Source organism: Ovis aries, chromosome 2, assembly GCF_016772045.2.
Source record: "Ovis aries strain OAR_USU_Benz2616 breed Rambouillet chromosome 2, ARS-UI_Ramb_v3.0, whole genome shotgun sequence".
NCBI lineage: Eukaryota > Metazoa > Chordata > Mammalia > Artiodactyla > Bovidae > Ovis > Ovis aries.
The window spans coordinates 206,238,981-206,258,660 of record NC_056055.1 but is presented as its reverse complement, the minus strand read 5'-3'; the positions used below and the strand labels follow the sequence as shown (position 1 = coordinate 206,258,660).

At 39.6% G+C, this 19,680-nt stretch overlaps 1 long non-coding RNA gene and 1 other non-coding gene across 2 annotated transcripts in view; one reads left to right on the top strand and one right to left on the bottom strand.

Moving 5' to 3' along the window:
- Positions 1–19,680, top strand: part of LOC132659329 (uncharacterized) — an 80,334-nt gene that overhangs the window by 39,656 nt on the left and 20,998 nt on the right. The gene's annotated exons all lie outside the window — the stretch shown is intronic.
- On the bottom strand, positions 17,940–18,012 carry TRNAS-GGA (transfer RNA serine (anticodon GGA)). Its single transcript has one exon. It is a non-coding gene; the product is annotated as a tRNA-Ser (tRNA).

Genomic DNA, 19,680 nt, shown 5'->3' with positions numbered 1-19,680 from the left:
ACAATTCTAAAAATGTGTTCTGAAAACTTCCCAACATATTGTGTACCACTTTCCCATACCACATGAGGAACAAAAAACAAACTGTGGGGTGATACTGGTGAAGCTGAAGCATATTGTTGCTGCATATTGCTTTTGCGCTTATGGCCGCATATGGCAAGGAAGAAATATGCAAATGAAAATGGCTGGGCCAGAGCGGTCGGAGAGTAAGTGTGGTTTTCTTCCCCAGACTATTTGATTTTAGTGTATCTTTCCAATAAAAACATATAGGGACTTCCCTGGCAGCCTAGTAGTTGAGACTTCTCCTTCTGATGCATGGGGTGTGGGTTCAATGCCTGGTCAGGAAGCTAAGATCCCACTTGCCTTTTGGCCAATAAACCAAAACGTAAAATAGAAATGATATTGTAACAAATTCACTATAGGCTTTAAAATGGTCCACGTTAGAAAAAAAATCTACAAAAAAATATATAGTACATGTGCCTTGGACCGTAATTTTTCACTAGTGTGGGCAATTTCCTATCTCCTCAGCGACACTGAAAGTTCAGTCATGGGAACATACTGTATTTTATTCTTTTTTGTCTCACCTTTGAGGACTAGGCATTCAAAAAGTCCTTGTGGGTTGATGGTTCCTAAATTCTCTAGTTACAAATATAAATGAAAATTTAAATATGGATTTTCTGATGAAAAGCAGAATTTAAACTTCTGCAATAAAATAAAATAGTAAGTTCTTCATGGCAGGTTTGAACCATTTGAATGAAGGTACATCACTAGCATGAACCTTTGTAGACTTTTCTCTCCCAGGGAGACTTGCTTGAAAATAGTTAAACTCTTCTTACAAAATGTCGTTAGGCCAACTCCTCTCCTCGTCAAATAGGAATAACTTCTGGGCAAAGAAACTTGCCAAACAACAGAACAAACTCTCCTTGAAGAGTGAGAGGACAACAAGCAGCTGTTCACACAAAGATTGAGACAACACTGGCCATCTGCAGTTTAAATGGCAGTCACGTTTGCTCTTTCTTCCAAGGACTCCTGCTCAGAAATGTTCCCCTCATGGCCTGGATGGAGCCATAATGAGAAGCCGGGGGAGTTTAGCTGTTCTTTTACGCAGAAGGTGATGGGGGTGGCCTTTTCTTTCTCCCCTTCCCCTACCCAATCCCTTTTCCATTCTGTGATGTGTAAATATACACATTCACATTCACTGACACTGGTAACTTTCAGCTAAGTGTAGGTTTTGTTTAGAAAGCCCATTTTAAACAAACAGATGAAGTGCACATAATATTTTTACTACTCAAAATCTGGACTACTTAGCATTAGATCGAATCATTGAAAGAGCTCCAAGGAAAACTGTATACTACAATACACTTTGCCAATGTTTGAGTCTTTTTTATTTTTCCTATAGAATCACAAGAATTATTCCTGAAATAAATAAATAAAAGCCAATCTCTACCCAGGGATCTAGATTTGTGTAATGTGGTTTCATATAAAGTGACAATACTTAAACCTTTCTGGTAGTGTACTCTCAGTGAAAACATTAGTCACAAAAATACCACATCTCAGAGTAAGCACAGCATTTGGGCAGCATTACTGTGAAGCCATGAGCAAGTCACTTATCCTTTAAATTTTGACATTATTTTGTAAAATTTATTAATCTATTCATTCATTTTACAAATATCTTTTGAGTATCAACTATATGCCATGGACTAGTCTAAGAACTGAGACTATAATGATCAAAATAAAATTGGTACTTGCCCTCAAGAAGTTCATTGACCAGCAAGAAGAAAAGCAGTCACATAAATAGTTAAATATGGTATGCTATATCATAGTCTCTGTGCTAGTTTTCAATTTCTGCTCTAACAAATTACCACAAACTTAATGGCTTAAAATAACATTTATTTATTCTCCTACATTTCTGAACCTCAGAAGTCTAAAGCTAAGTGTTAACAACTGAGCAGTTGTGTTCTTTCTGGGAGTAACAAAGAAGAATCTGTTTTCTTTTTTCTGCCATTTTTGTTTTTACCTTTTCCATCTCTTCTAGAAGCCTACAGTCTTTGGCCTGTGGCTCCTTCTACACCTTCAGATTGCATCATTCCAATATTCCATCAGGATTCCCAGGCGGCTCAGTGGTAAAGAATCTGCCTGTCAATGTAGGAGACATAAGAGATGTGGGTTTGATCCTTGGGTCAGGAAGATTCCCTGGAGGGGGAAATGGCAACCCACTCCAGTATTCTTGCCTGGAAGATCCCATGGACAGAAAAGCCTGGTGGTCTATAGTCTATAGGGTCACAAAGAGTCAGACACGACTGAAGCAACCTAGCACATACACAGTGTTATATCTCCTTTTCTGACTTTGACCCTCTTGCCTCCCTCTTATAAAACCTTTGTGATTACATAGGCTCCACCATCATCACCAAAATCATTCAGGATAATACATATTCTTTTCTCAAGATCCTTAACTTAATCATATTACAAAGTCCCTTTGGACATGGAAAATAACATATTCACAGGTTCTAGATTAGAGCATGGATGTTTTTGGAAAGATGTTATTCTGTCTACCATGGTATGTATAGTTCAAGAGTACAAGGGGTGACCTCTTTATAATGTAAAATGTAAGCTTAGGAGAAGGCATCTTAAGTCTAATGGGAACCAAAGAAAGGGCAATGTTTGAGCTGGGATCTGAAGGCTGCATAAGAGTTTGCCTGAAAGAGATGTGGGAAGAAAGCTGTGCAGTGAGAACAATGACACGCTGTTTAAAGAAAGGGAATTATTGTAGAGGAACAGAATGTCACAGAATAGGAGGGTGCGCTAGAGAAACTCTGGCTCCAACCACCATGTTTAACAATGGAGGAGACCAGAAGGCTGAAAGATGTGATACCTTGACCAAAGCCTGACAGCTAGAGAGGGACAGGCCACGAAGAAACTAGACACCTGGTTGCCTTCCTCCCACCCAGTCCCTTATGAAGCCCCAATGTTAAGCTATACACTTAGGTCCAGATGGCAGGGACCTCTGCCTACTCTCAAATTTCAATAAAATTAATGAGAACTTATTGCAAAAATAAACACATTGTTAGTGGGCAAAGTGTACTGTTTTATTTTGACTGAGAAACACTTTTTTCCCCCCAAAAAGCTTCAGAGGTCTTCTGGATAGTTTAGAGCCATCTGAAAGATATAAACAAAGATAATAAGCCATATTCATGTTTAAAATGACAACTCTATATGTTCAGTAATTTCTTCTTAGACAATGAATTGGCAGATGTCAGAGGCAAAAACTGTCTGACTACAAAATGGATGTTTGTTGAATAAAATCTATGAAAGTGAAACTGAAGCTGCTCAGTCGTGTCTGACTCTTTGTGACCCCATGGACTGTAGCCTGCCAGGCTTCTCCGTTCTTGGGATTCTCCAGGCAAGAATACTGGAGTGGTTGCCATTTCCTTCTCCAGGGGATCTTCCCCACCCAGGGATTGAACCCAGGTCTCCTGCACTGCAGGCAGACGCTTTACCTTCTGAGCCACCAGGAATTCACTGTCTCAGAGATGAGTTCATGACAATGTGATATTCACAGAGATGTACTATATGCACTTTGGTGCACTATTTTAGTCAGTGGTGGGAAAAAGGCCAGAACTGGCTGGTTAATCTGTAGCCTGAGGGGTTTCCCAGGCGGCTTCAGTGATGGGCCATAAGGAGCCCTGATGGTGGTGCTGGAGAAGACTCTTGAGAGTCCCTTGGATAGCATGGAGGTCAAACCAGTCAACCCTAAAGGAAATCAACCCTGAATATTCACTGGAAGAACTGATGCTGAAGCTAAAGCTCCAGTACTTTAGTTGCCTGATGCAAAGAGCCAACTCACTGGAAAAGACCCTGATGCTGGGAAAGACAGAAGACAAAAGGAGAACTGTGTGACAGAGGATGAGATAGTTGGATGGCGTCATTGACTTAATGGGACATGAGTTTGAGTAAAGTCCAGGAGATAGTGAAGGATAGGGAAGCCCGGCAAGCTGCAGTCCATGGGGTCGCAAAGAGTCTACTGAGCAACTGAACAGTAACTGTGTCCCAGCACAGAGACAGCCGTTAAGGGTGACTGCGTGGATGCCTTGTGCACACATCATAATCACACATCATAAACTCCTTTCATGGGAGTTCAGATAATTAAACCTGGTCTCCTTTCCAGATGTACCTTTGGGAAAGTTACACATTCATCTACATCTTTGTTTGGTTTTTAACTTATGGCAAGGAAGCAATAGATGGTTTTGTGTGGTTCTGTATTATTGAAGGCCCAAGACTCCCCTTCAAACTGCTGGGTATACTCCTGTGTTTGGTGTCTAGTTGAGGGGAACCTCACAATGACCAATTTCTCTTTAATTTCATAGCTTTCATTTTGCATAGCAATGTCTATTTGGCACATAATGCATGAAGATTTAGAGTAAGATATCCCTATGGCGTCAAAGATAAGTTAGACCTTTAAGAAGTAATATTCTTCTTCACCAAATACCGTTAAATGAAATTTAAGTCCCATTTGTCCAGACACCCAGAAGATGTCACTGATATTTTTTGAGAATGCTAATACTGCAAAGACATAGGAATGATGGGGCAGCGTTTGATAAGCACAGAAAATGATTAGATCTGGATTGGGAAACCTATACATTAGCCTGAAAGACGCACCTTGGCTGACAAATTAGTTAGAAACGGAAACGAACAGTTAGGAGGTTTGTCAGGGCAAAGAGAAATTGGTTAGAGAAGATGAAGAGCTGGGAATGAGGGACCTCAGTTGACTGTGAACCCAATAGCAAAACTGATTAAAGTAAGAAGGGCAATATCCCAGACGGGGTGTTGAAGAAAAAGACTGTCATATTCAACGGTGGACACACAAGGAATATAAGAATCCAGGGACAGGGAAATTAAGTTGTCAGGGAGGGGTGAGTTTTGCAACCTTGACATGGTTGAACCCAAGAACCCAAACCAGACATGACAGAATCTTGCTTTCTCTGTGTTGAAAGATGGACCAGGGAGACTGGTATTTTGAGTGCATCTGGAAAGGATTATCTCTAAGTAACATTTATATTACATTTAGCAGTAATAACAGACTAATTTAGGCTAGATTGTGCAGTTTGGACAGATAGAGTTCAAAGCTTTTCTAGCCAGTAATCTGTGGCTCTACTGAATCTCTCTGGAATTCAGTTTCACTGTCAATACAATGGTATTTATATCATCTCCCAGTTTGTTGGTGACAGTGGAGTAAAATAACATAGGTAAAGTGCTGGATCCCGCAGTTGGACTTGGTGAACGTTGGTTTCCTTTGAGGCTGTGATCTCTGTGACTCTCTGGGCACAACACCAAGGATGGCTCCTTATGCTCATGATCTCCCTATTGTGGGTTCTTTTGTGTTTTCTTAGACATCTCCTACCTCCACTTCTTATGTTACGAAGAAGCCTTACATAAAGCTAATCGATGAACATGGATCTTAGCCACAAATTCAGCAAAACAAAGAAAAAAATAAAGTGCTTAATTTTTCCATAACTAAGTCTAATTTCGGTCACAAGCCCCTATGTGCCTATAAAAAAATATTCCTTAAATTTTGGTGATGTAACACAGCAATGATTGTCAGGGGGCTCTGTTCTGCATGGTGTAAGTGATCCATGCAGATATGGGCTCTGTTATCTTCTAGCCATGTGATCTTATAGATATCGCCTCTAAGTCTCTGCAAAAATGAAAAAAAGCTGGACAAGGTATACTATTTCTTGAATGCTTCCACTTTTGATCACATCTGCTCACAGTCTTTTGGCAGGAACTAGTCATGTGGCCCTAACCTAGGCTACAGAGAAGGCTGGCAAATATAAATGAAATACATTGTCTTCTTATAAACTTTAAGTTTATTAGGGTTTTGGGGGGGTGGTAAATAATAGAAGAGACCCAACTAAAACTCCATTAAGCAAAAGAGGAAGTTTATTAGCTCACAAAACTGGAAAAGGGGGTTGTTACTGGAATCAAGCATGGCTGGATCCAGAGACTCAAATTAGGTAACGAGTTTTGGTTTCTCTCCATCTCTGAACTCAGCTTGGCTTGGCTGTCTTTAGGATATTTTTCTCTATGTGGTACTTAATAAAAATGGCTGCCAACAACCCCTAGCCTATATCCCCTCAGCTTAGTAAGACTATTGGAATAAACCAGTCTTCCCTTAAAGTGTAGGAAAAATTCTGCAGACTCTGATTGGCCCAGCTTTGGTTCATGACATCTCTGTGATAGAGATTGGAGGGAGAACAGATTAATCTCCATTCAAATCACATGACACAAATTTCCAACTGGAATGTTGAGTTCTGTTAGGGCCCCTCTGAAGGGGAGGACAACCAACAACACCAGCTGCCCATCACAGCAAGAAACACTCTTTAAAGCTCCCTATTTCCCACATATCACTTGGGGCCCATGAGTGGCTTTTATCATGCAAGGAGTTATATTGGGCATGATAGGTGCCCATGGGCAAATAACCAGTCAATATTCCAATGTTTTGTGGAAACAATGGTTATATCTTTTGTAAATTTGACACAAGAACACAGCTGGGAGATATTTGAAATAGAAAACTATGGTCAATGGTCTGTGCCAAATCATAAAATCATCTTTTTTTTTCATTCTTCTTATAAAAGTAAAAAAAAAATAAGGATGTATCACAAAGGAAGAAGGAATTTCTCACAGTGGCTTTGTGGCATGCATTCTGGCCAGCCTGGATTACCATGTTGCTGTATCTCAATCTTTTCTGGGAAGCCGTCGCTCCATCTCCCATGCCCATCAGCCCGAATTCAATCCTGTGCCTGCCAGGCTTCCATCTGAGAGGCCATCTAGCAAAATAACCAATGATATTAGTGACTGTGGCCTCCTGACGACTTCCCCAGTTCTGCTTCGAAAGCCCATTTAAAATACATTTCTCATTTTACTACACATTCAAATTTTATTCCTCTGGTTATAGAACTATAAATGTCTGCATTTCACATAGACTCAAAATGAAGGGTATATAAGCATATATAAATCACACTGCAAAAGTTGCATTTTCTTCACAGTGCTCGATATTTGCTGGGTGAAAATTATATTATCTGGCGACTGCTCACATTCTTCCACATCTAAATATTCAAAAGAGGCCCACACACAATGCATTTTTCACAATTAGGCTACTATAGGTCATATTTTAAGGTGAAATAAAATTTTCTTCCTGAAATCTTAACAATGCTCCGGTGGGTATGCATATTTTTATGCCCATATGATCAGAGTTAAGTTTCATTGTATAAAATTTTGGGAAGTTCACTTGTTGGGAATTGGAAATTGATCTACTGTGTAAAATGTGCAAAATGGGAATAATAAGACTGGCCCTTCCTCAGGAGGTAACTTACAGAACATGACACAGCCTCTGAGGACATACCTGAAGGTTCTTCAAACTCGGGGTTTGATAGCTCTAAAGAGGGGAAAGGCCTCTGGAGCTTCATGAAAATAGGAAAGGAATGTCTTTCCCCACTGCCTGGGAGTAGAGAGCCTGTTTCTTTGTTCCTTTAAAAAAATAAACATGTATACTCTCATGTAAGAATTAAATCGCCAGTCTATGTCTGACGCAGGATACAGCATGCTTGGGGCTGGTGCATGGGGATGACCCACAGAGATGTTATGGGGAGGGAGGTGGGAGGGGGTTCATGTTTGGGAACGCATGTAAGAATTAAAGATTTTAAAATTAAAAAATAAAAACTAAAAAAAATAAAAATAAAAATAAACAAATAATGACCAGGTGTGGTGGTTACATCAGAGAATAGAGTGATATGAGCCATTGAGAGCTCCATCCTCTACGGCTGAGGATACTACATAACAGAGCTACCCTAACCCTTCCTATTTATTCTGCAAAGAAAACAAATCTCTTTCTCAGTATTTTAGAAGAAGTGGGCTTAGGGTCCCTAAATTTAACCTTCTGCTCACCCAACCACTACATCTGTTTGAGAGGTCCTTAAATCACTCCCATATCCATAGTTTCCCAAAAGCATGTCAGTGCATCAAGGTTCCTGCACAAAGTAGCAGGGATTATCTCAAATAAAGGTGTATAAACACCCACACACAGTGAGTACCTGAAAAGAAAAGACATCATCTTTAAAATTCTCTCTCTTTTCTGGCAATCTTTTCCATGATCTTTAGCTTCTGGAAATGATAGAACTTTCCAACCCACAGGAGTACAGTTTCTGGCAGAAACCAGAAGGCCAGACCTGGACTCTCTAACTCCCCATTTCCCGAATGAGCTACATCTTTAAGGATCCCACTTTTTATGTTTTATTCAATACCATCATTACAGTTGCGTACTCAAGAAATATGATGAACACACATGAAGAAACAAATTAGGACATGATTGTAATATCTCTTCAGTTGTCCTGCAGCTGGCAAGACTGTATGAGTTTCTAATTCTTGCTTCCTCTCCTCAAACTTTGAAAGCCAAATAAGAGATTTTCAGCAAATTATAGAGTTTTAATTGTTTAAAGAGGGGTTTTATGTTTCCAAGAAAAGAAATAGTCTGAAGTTAAGCACTTCCAAAATCGACATGGCAAAATGTTCCATAAACAATGGATAAACATAGATTATATAGACAGAATATGTACTTGGCAATTCAACACAACTGGTACTTGAGAATGGGCAAGACTTGGTCATATGCCCATACCTTAGTTTGGTGTTAAAGTTCCCCAATGAGAAATCAGAGGAATTGATGCTGGGTATGGGAAACCCAGAGACACAGCATCACATATCCATACTAGTCACCATGGACTGAAAAGGTACCACGGGGTCATAGAAAGAATAAACTCCAGTCTTACAAAGTCTTGGGTTGGAATCCTGGATTTCACATTTTTGTATGCGTGTCTAGGCAAATTACTTACCTTCTCTAAAATCCAGTTTTCTCTCCTGGACAGTAGGCATAAAAATGCCTACCTGCTTTGCTCACACATCGAGAGAGCAAGTAGAAAGGTGCACTCCTGTTAGGGGATCTCTAAATTTAATTGCAAATCTTTAAAAAGAAGCAAGCCAGTGTACAGCATGTGTACCTGCACCGTCATGTCCAACTCTTTGTGACCGCATGGACTGTAGCCCGCCAGGCCTCTCTGTCCATGGAATTTTCCAGGCAAGAATATGAGAGTGGGTTGCCATTTCCTCCACCAGGGGATTTTCCCAACCCAGGGACTGAACTCTGGTCTTCTGAATCTCCTGCATTAACAGGCGGATTCTTTACCACTGAGTCACCTGGGAAGCAGTGTACAGCACCAGTGAAGAAATCACAAACAAGAACTGTATTTGGATTAAAACACATCATCAAGATCCTGAATGAATTACCAATTCCTGGTTGTTTCTCTCTATTTTTGAATAGTTAGGAGTATTGCAGACTTGAACCTCTATCCCTTGTAAACCCTGCACCCCACATTGAAAATGCCCAGTTTTTCCTCCCCTGAGAATTCCCCAATCTCTGTATCATTGGTAGTGCTCTAATCCCATGTAATTGTATTAGTCTCAATAGCAGATTAGCTCTAAATGCCCCACAGAAAGGGAGCTGTCAGCCTCACTATTGTTTTCCACTTAATGTGATTCTGGGCAGCAAAGAAGAAAGGCAGCCAGAGCCCTCCGTCTCACATTACAGACCACAGTTTCTAAACCAATTAAGGAAAAGGGATTTACAGTCCTCAGGATTAGAGACTCTGTTTATATTATCCTATATTTCTTCTCATAATACCCTCCATTTTATGTCTCCTAACAGCCTTCTCTATCTCTGGAAAGCTCCTGTTCACTTACCCATACGTTTCCCCATTTACTTCTCTGGGTTTGCTATTTGAGTGCAGTCACCGAGCTAGCTAATTCTTACTGATTGTTTTAATTATGTTTCAGAAGCCTCGTGTGTTTGCTGTCAGGAGAACAGCAGCATGAAAATGCCGGGGCTCAGCCTGAGCCTGATATTCAAGCAGACCTTGATAAAGCGGTACATTTCTGTGCAAGCCACCATTTCAATTAATGGAATAAAAACATCCTGCAGGATGTTTATCAGAGAAATAAAACTTGGCTCTCGGGAGGCAAATTGGTCAGTATCCTGATATTGCAGCAAAAGGTGCCAATTTTTTTTTTTTTTTTTCAAGAATCACATTGATGTGGAAGGTAAAATGTTTTACTGAAGCAAAGGGGCAAATACAAAGATGCTCTTTAAGAAAGCTCTTCAGACCATTTTAAACAAATCATGGCCTAATTTGAGTGTTGGTCTGAGTTCCCTCTTTTCTCTTACTTTTCTAAGGGAAGCTCATGCCACAGGAAGTCCCACTGATATTCTTCTACCCAAACGTATGTATAATTTTTCCCTTGGCTGGTGCCTGAACAATGAAACCCTCACTCGATGGGTTTCTATTAGAGCCAAATGGGTTTGGAGAAGCATTTTTACTCTTAATGGAGCTTTTCTATTGAATTCCATTTTTCAGAATTTTATTTTAGTTTCAGTTGAATATTTAAACAGGTTTAAATTTTAAATATCTCTGCTGAACAAGCCCCGATATATATCTTTTAAATTGCTGTAATACTTCACTGGGTTTCCTTTTTAACCCGATACAATATGCATAATCCATTATGTTAGCATTACATAAGTTGAGTATGCTCAGACACTGGGCTAAGGCACCCTTTTGGCACAGTGAAGTCACACCATTGCAATGGACTGTCTTATCAATTTATTTTTATAACAGCTTTGTTGCTAACAAAGCATAAAGAGGATTCTAAAATTCAACTCAGGGCTCAATATTGTAGGAATATTCATTTGGATTAATGAAACTTTTATTTAAGGTTGTCCTTAAACTGAATTTTCCTATTCTAGGCATTTTAACATTATCAGGAATAAAAGCAGGGTCTCCTTTGGGGGAATCATATTTCTAGGTCTACTAGTTTTATAGGTTCTGGTTGTTATCCTGGCTTTTCCTAGGCTGTTTGAAATGAACAAATATTTGAATGTTCTAGGCACAAGGAGGAAAACAAAGACATACAACTAACACCTCGCTCTTTGAGAGCTTTGTCCAATGTGAGAAGCAAGATATTAACATCAAAGTTCTGAACAGCTTTAGTCTGTCTGATCAGATCTCAGCTCTGGCCCTTACTAATTCTAAGACTTTGGACAAATTATTTCACTTCAGCTTTAGTTTCCTCATCTATAAAATGGGGATAATAATTGTGCCTATTTCATAGAAGTATAAATATTAAACGAGATGGTCCATGTAAAGCATTTAACACAGTGCTTAGCATGTGAAAGAGATCAATACTTACTATGGTCGATGGAGAATCTCACAGAAACAGAAAATATTTCTAAATACAGGACATGAGACATGGCTAAATGTGCAGCCAAAAATATGTTGCATTGAAGGCTAGGTAGTGCATTTGGAGATGGAAATGGGGTTTCAAGAAGCAGAGAGATAAGGAGAAAGTCCTTGCCCTGGTATTTGGGGACAAGCTCTAGCCATCACACCCATTAGTATGAAGCTGAATCCAGGTGCAAGATTGCAAGGCAGCCTTTGTCCAAGAAGATTGAAACTGACACATGTAAGGAGGGCAGTGAGTGAAACAGCTGTGACTTTTCACTCCTTCATGATATTTAAACTGAAGACTCAGCGTACATTAACAGAGCTTTGTAGAAACAACCCCTGCTGAATCTATCCAGCACAAAACCCACACTCACAATTCATTTGCTAGGCTTATAAAGTTCTCAGGCTATAGCAAATTGGAGAAATTGATGTTTACTCTGAAAGCTTGCAACATTCGTGATCTGTGGTTGCTGTTGCCTCAGTGCACGTCTGCCAGCATGCCTGGACTTAAATCCCTCCGTGATCACCTTTAACTCTTTGCTAGGAGGCAAAATCAATCCAAGGTAGAACTAAGTGGGAGGATGGAGGAGATGGAAGGTGCTGCAGAGACTCAAGGGACACACACACCATCTATCTATAGACTTGAACATATTCTGGGCACAGATGGGAGAAATCAGTTGTGTTAAATAGCTACACTCTTGAAAGTTCTTCCTGTGCTGACACTTCTAAAGAGTTTCTGGTCAGTGTAAGAGAAAAAGCATTTCTGGGAAATAGGACTGATTACCTTGGGAAGGGATGAAAAAGCTGAAGTAAGTGTATTTCTGACAAATGCAGAAAGCGCTATTCCTATGTGAACACTGTAGGATACACAAGTGTGGTTATAAGAGGCCACCATCCCTGTCATGTTCTTTCTCTCTCTCCCCCTTAGAGAGGCTCCACTGATTAATGCCTCTGAGAGCTTGGAAGCTTTCAGCTTCCTCCTGTCTGCTCCAGGTGCTTCAGAGGCTGTAAGGACATTGTGAGACGTTTTGATGTATGTAAATTTTGCTCCTTCTTTGAACCTAATCATTATTATAAAATTTATAGATGATAAAACACAGACAGCCATAAAAATAGAATTTTTACTTTGATCGGGCAAAGTTATAGATTCCCTTCGTGATTCATCTTTTATGGGTCTTAAAGATCATTGCCAATGTGAAGACTTAACAGTTTTCCTAGTTGTATGCAAAGCTCCTGAAACAATAGCAGAGTAAACAAAAATCACCCAGGATAACAGTGATGGGAACAAACATATCTGCTGAGTGGTTTCAGCCCAAGATTAAGGCAGGAATAAAACAAATATACTTTTCATGTATGTATGCTTACTCACTAAATCATGTCCAACTCTTTGTGACACCATGGACTGTATCTTGCCAGGCTCCTTTGTCCATGGGATTTCCCAGGCAAGAATATTTGACTGGGTTGCCATTTCCTTCTCCAGGGGATTTTTCCGACCCAGGAGTTGAACCCACATCTCCTGCACTGGCAGGCAGATTTTACCACTGAGCCACCAGGGAAGCCCAACAGCGATAAAATTAAAAATTGGAGGTGATTTGGAGAGGGGATGGTGGACAATAGATAGTGGAAATTATTTCTTATAAGTCTACTGTAAGCTCTCTGGGGACCTTGGGCATATCATTGGACCTCTTTGTACTTGTTTATTCACTCAGGAAATGACGAGGTTCATTTAAAAAATTGCCAAGGTCCATTCCATTTCCAACATTCTACATGATATTGTTATTTATTTTCCATCGCTTTAGATGTGTATATGAAAAAATGAAATCTACCATGCTGAAAAGTTGAGAATTACACAGAATTACATAGTTGATACTAGCTGCGGAGAACAGAGCCTGAGTTGAGGGAAACCTGAAAATAAATTCTCCAAATGGATGACTGGCCATGTAACTGAGCAATTCACTTCTCTCCTGAGGTTTACATTTTCATCTTGTGTAGATACCTGCTTGTGATACCTGCTGCCTCGACTTAATCAGGAAGCAAGTGAGATACAAGCTATGAATGCACTTTGGGGGGGAAAGGTTTTGTACAGCAAGGCTATGCAGTCACTGTCATTGTTTTTGTTACTTTCCTCTGTAGTGATGTTGTTATAAGAGAGGGGACATTTTCATGGTGTCCAGTATCACATAGTATCTGGCACAAGGCAAAGCACATCCTAGATTTTTATCAAATTATCGTTGAATCAAATGAGTGTTATGTTTTCACCACTGAAACCTAGTTACTAGACTTAAACCTTCAAGGATCAGAAATGATCACATCTTGAAGGTAGAGGGAGGTAGGCAACCTCGGGAGAAGGATGAGCAGGGCTGTGGCTATGTTCCCCAGGAAAGCTCTGGAAAGATAGGGCTCTTTGCTCAAGTGAGCTGGGGAAGCATGCATACTTTCTCATCTTGGACAGTCCCAATTACCATTAGCATATTAAAAGCTGTGAGCATCTCTGCAGCAAAAAGGCAATAATAGCAACAGTCACTTCTATTTAATCCTCTGGTCCCCAAATTTTTTATGCCTCCAATTCTTTCACTAAAACTTATTAACATACGTCAGCACCAGAGTTTTAGAGAACACAGCTAGAGAGGGATAAGCTCAGAGTTTGAGCAGCTCCATTTGCCTCTTACTTTGGACTCCAGACCTGTCATATAAACCTTCTGCTACTCAGGTTCCTCTTCGATAGAGCCATTGTCTTCACAGGGCCATTAGGATTAAGATCATTTAAGTTCCCCTTCTTATGATGTTGCTGTTGAAGATTGTCCCTGGAAAGCTGAGCCAGCACCACCCTAAACAACCACCTCTGTCAACATGAGAGTCATTTACACTTACATTCACTTTTCCACTATCTTTTAAAACTTTGGGGAAATCACCTTAGATGTGGTAGTCGAAGTCTACGACTAAGTAGATAGTCTACGTCTTAGTTTAGACTACTATCTCCCTATTCCTTCCATTTATCCACACAACAAATATGTATTGAGTCCTTGCCATGTGACAATGAAGACAATGCTGGAGATACAGTTGTGATCAAGATAGACAGAAGATGGCAGCCCTCCTTGAACTTTCTGTCCAGATGGGGAGACAGACAATCAAATAAGCCATTATAATTTGGGATGATATATACTATAACATTAACAATTAATATTTATTGTGTGCTTACTAAGTGCTGATGGACATTGTTATCATAGTCAACTTATAATTGTTGAAACTGAGACAAAGGGTGATTACAAGAAGTATATGATACTAGGAAAACATGAAGCAGAGGACTCAAAGATGTGTCTTCTGAGACCTGAAGGTGGGATAAGAGTCAGTCAGGTGAAGAAGTGCAGGATGAGTGTTCCAGTCTGAGAGGAGGGAGAGGGAGTGATGGTGGGAGAGAGAGAAAGAGGGGGATTGTAGGACCCAAGAGTCTTAGAGAAAGCAAGAGGCACCTACAGCAAGAGTAGGGTGTTTGAGGTCTGTGTATGGGTTTGTGGGAGTTGGAGTGGGTGGTGGAGACAGATTATGAGGAAGAGAGGTGAATACAATAGTTCAATCAAGAAGAGCATTTCAACCACTTTAAAAACTTAACTTTACACTTGAAGTAAACAGAAATCAACAAAGGACTCTGAAAAAACAGTGTTTAGATCAGTTGCTCTTGCTGCATTTTAGAGAGACCTTCTGGCTTCAGTGTAGAGAAGGGATTAGGGAGCAACAACCCTGAAGACTTAGCTTGAGGACTGCCATGGTAATCAAGGTAAGAGAAGGTGGCCCCCAGAAACAAAATAGAGGTGGTAATGATAAAAGGGACTTAGCTTGACAAAACATTTGAAAGGAGAAAGACAATGAGTCTTGGTGAAATCAAAACATCGAGGACGATGCCTGGCTTTTGGCTTGGATGGCTAGGTAAGTAGTAGTGCCATTCACATACCAGTGAAGAGAGAGCAGGTTTGAGGGGAAGGTGGTAGCTTTATTTCAGGGCATGATGGATTTGAAGAATCTATAGGACATCATCCAACTGGATATACATAGTAGAATACTTGGAAGCATGGATGAGAAGCTCAGGGAGCAATCTAAGCTCAATATAGCCTTGCACTTGGTACGGAAGAACACAGACACCTTTTAGGATGCAGAAGAAGCAAGAGAAAGTACCCATTTGAACACTTCTGGATCCAGATGCAGTTGGCATTCAAAGCGTAGAGACCATGGGTCAAGAAACAAGAAAAGGAACAGAACATTTATAGTCAAGCAGCCGCCAGCTTGACTTTCCCACTGTAGTAGATGCTCTCAATTCCTAGCCCCCATCTTCTTGGCTCATCTGTAACCTTAGCCCACTGATAACTTCCTGCCTGAAACATTTGAGTTCTGCTTCTCCACTCAGGGCTTTCTCCAGCTCCAGAGTTAATGCTCCTCAACCAAGGAAGAAATGAAATTGATAACTCAGCTTCCTTTTCCTCAGTGGACTGTTCTGAGGGAACGAATGTTCTGTTCTACAAGGCAAGCTCCTGTGGAGTCGAGGATGTTGCCCTCAGTGCTAGCTAGGTCACTAACACACATGTCTTTTACTTTTTTCCCGTTTATGTCTCAGTTTCCCAATCCCTTCATTTTGGCTTCCTGGGATCAGTTCCCAAATGATTTACCTATACTGCAGTCATTGACTTGGGATTTGCTTTTGGAAAATGCCAAGCGAAAATCAAGACACCAGCTTATAGTCACATATTTGCTTCTCTATTTCACATTTCTTGGATAATATAAAGATGAAAAAGGGTTGAAGGAAAATTTGATAACCAAACTGATGTTAAATGGGTGAAGCTGGAACATCTTATTGTGGAGCACCAAGGAAACAGGAAAAGAATAATGAGGTCATATCAAAAGAATAATGAGCTTGAAAGGGCTCCCACTGACTATATCTGTGACAATTTGAGAATAAAAAAGAAAGAAAATGGAAATAAAATGTATGTGTCTATGATGATACCAAATATTGGGGAAAATAATGGCATTCACCCCCAATGGAAGTGACTTACATTAACTTCTTGATATAAAAGTGGTTGCCAAAAGACAGAGAATAGAGAATGCATTTGGGCATTTTTTAATAATGGATTAATGAAAGAAAGTTCTATACACAGAATTTTGAGCCAATAAATGCAGAATCCACTAAAATTTTAGAAATTGCATTCTGCATCCCCTAATGAGATAGGCTAATTCAATCAAATCACCACTGGAAACTGAGCACATTAGGTGAAAAGTTCACTAAGCAACTAGTCATCCACATGACACCAACGAATCAGGTCCCAAACTACCTGCTAATTGTAAAAGGACTTCAGCAATACAGCAGTCAAAGACAATGCCTGGTATTTGGTTGGATCAATACAGCAGTCAAAGACAATGCCTGGTATTTGGTTGGATCAATACAGCAGTCAAAGACAATGCCTGGTATTTGGTTGGATCTAGGTTTAAAGAAAACAGCTATAAAGAGTATTTTGGGGAAAATTATAGAAATTTGAATATGATATCAGGGGATTGCAGCTAATTTTGTTAATGTGTGATAATGCTTTAGTAATGTATTTAGGAGAGAATCCTTATTTGGGAAGATGCGTACAGTAGTATCTAGCAATGAAGAAGAAACATTCAAATTATTGAGAGAACATGATGTATATGCATATGGTTAAAGCAAATATGTTAATAACCTATCTATGTTGTGTGTGTATAAAAGTATTCATTGTAGAACCTTTTCTCCTCTGTAGGCTTGAATATGTTCATAGTAAAGATTTTAAATTGTGTTACTTTACCATCAAAAAATTAGTTGACTTTTGTGAAGTATGAATTTTCAGTTTTCGTTTTCTCTTTCAATTTTGGTTTGCTTTTATTTTTTTCTTTAATATTTTATCACCTACAGGTATGGGATATTGGGCTGACTCTTTGTTTACATGCTTATTTTAATTTTTGCCATCTAATTTTCAAATTCCTCTTCTTTTTTGGCCTGCTATGGTCCAGGTGTTTTCTGTGATTCCATTTTCATTTCAGTTGCCAAGGTCTACACCAGTAAATAGGATACGGACTGATATAAATCTTCTCACTGGTGTTGGGTAGGCCAACATGTGTTTTTCCCAACTTGCCCTCTTGTGATATTACTTTTCAATAATATCACATAACAATATTTTTCCCAACTTGCCCTTTTGTGTATATTGGGGGAAGGGAAGTGAAGGCACAGGGATGCTGGAGAGGGACCAGGCTTTAGAAATATCTAAAATGGCTGTATTTCTTTCAACAAATTGAAAATAAAATAAGTCTTATACGGCTAATGGACATGTAAATTGGTATAACCTTTCTGGAGGGCAATTTAGCAATGTCTCAAAAGTCTTAATATTCTACATAAACTTTAATATTTCAATTTATATGAACTTACACTGAGGAAATAGTAATGGACAGTGTTCACTGAGGCATGAATATCTTTGTGGTAAGAACCGGAAAGTGAAAGTGAAGTCACTCAGTCATGTTCGACTCTTTGCGACCCCATGGACTATAGCCTACCAGGCTCCTCCCTCCATGGGATTCTCCAGGCAAGAGTACTGGAGTGGGTTGCCATGTCCTTCTCCAGGGGATCTCCCTGATCCGGGGATCAAACCCGGGTCTCCTGCATTCCAGGCAGACACTTTAACCTCTGAGCCACCAGGGAAGCCCATTACATATACATTCCTTTCAATTCTCCTAGGGTTACCTAATAATTTGTTATTATTTGTATTCAGTGTTTACATAAATATGACTGACTTTATATGATGACTAACATTATTCACAGTTGAGTTAATGCAGTGTAATTTCTGAAAACTTTTATTTTTCCTGAGGCTCATGATTGCCTCAATTTTGCTTCCTTAATTAGAAAAAAATATGCAGACCAGTAATTCGTCTCCAGACTCTCTAAAACCTAAAAACCTCTTGACCCTATATTTATAAACACATGATAATGTATCTGTTTTCCTTTCTGAGACATTCCACCTGAACTATCACCTTTAGGCATTTCTTGTTGACCTCATGCTATTCTCCCTTCTTTCTTTTATATGGTTATGTTTTAGCAACTTTATCATTACTCTTTAAGTAAAATAAAACGACCTCTTCCCCCATCGACATCAGACTCTACCTGTCAAGAACCAGAAATCAGTCTAAATGTCTAACAGTAACTAAATAAGCATACATCTCTGCTGTAGACTAAGTTGTGTCCCCTCAAAACTTGTAAATGGAAGCCCTCACCCTCAATGGGACTATATTTGGAAAGAGGGCCTTTCAGACGATAATGAAGGTTAAGTGAGGTCCTAAGAATGGAGCCCTAATCTGATAGGACTGATGGCATTACAAGAAGTAGTAATACCAGGAGTGTACACACCAGAGAAATGGCCATGTGAAGACACAACAAGAAGGCAGCTGTCTGCAAGCAAAGAAGAAAGTCCTCACTAGAAACCAACCTTGATCTTGGATGTCTGCATTGTGCACTGCAAGGAAATAAATTCTGTTGTTTAAACCATGTAGTCTATGGTATTCTGTTGTTTAAACCATTCTGTCTGTGGTATTCTAGCAGCCTAATGCACCCCCAAAGGGAATAGTAATGATGATGGTGATACAAATAGATGCTTATATAGTACTGACTATGTATCAGACAGAGTTCTATGTTCTACACAAATGTTAATTGACTTAATCTACTCAAGATTATGTGGGGGTTCTTTTATTATTTCAATTTTATAAATGAGAAAATTGAATCACATCGAGGTTATGGAATTAACCCATGGCCATACATCTAATAGGTAGAATTGAGCCTAGGCAGTCTGGCTCTAGAGGCCACGCTCTAAACCACAAATGCTACATCTTTAAGAAAACATTGAGAATTATGGTATAAATGGGTACTTCTCAATGGCTTAGCAGGAAAGAGTTCACCTGAAATGCAGGACCTGCAGGAGAAGAGTTTGATCCCTTGGTTGGGAAGATCTCCTGGAGGAGAGCATGGCAACCCACTCCAGTATTCTTGCCCAGAGAATCCCATGGACAGAAGAGCCTGGAAGGCTATAGTCCATAGGGTTGCAAAGAGTCAGACATGACTGAAGCACGTTAGCACACACAACTGAATATAAAGATGATAGTAGATACTTCTGAAAGTTACAATATATACAGTGATGTGCATAATTTCATATCAGTACAGATGTGTAACTAATGTTCCATATATATGTATATCTTCCAAAAATTATCTGTGGCCATCTCTGAGTGATAGATATAACAACTCTTTTTTTTCCCTTTCTTGGCTATTATATATTTTACCCAGTAAGTCTGTGCTTAATTTCATTTGAAATTTATTATAACA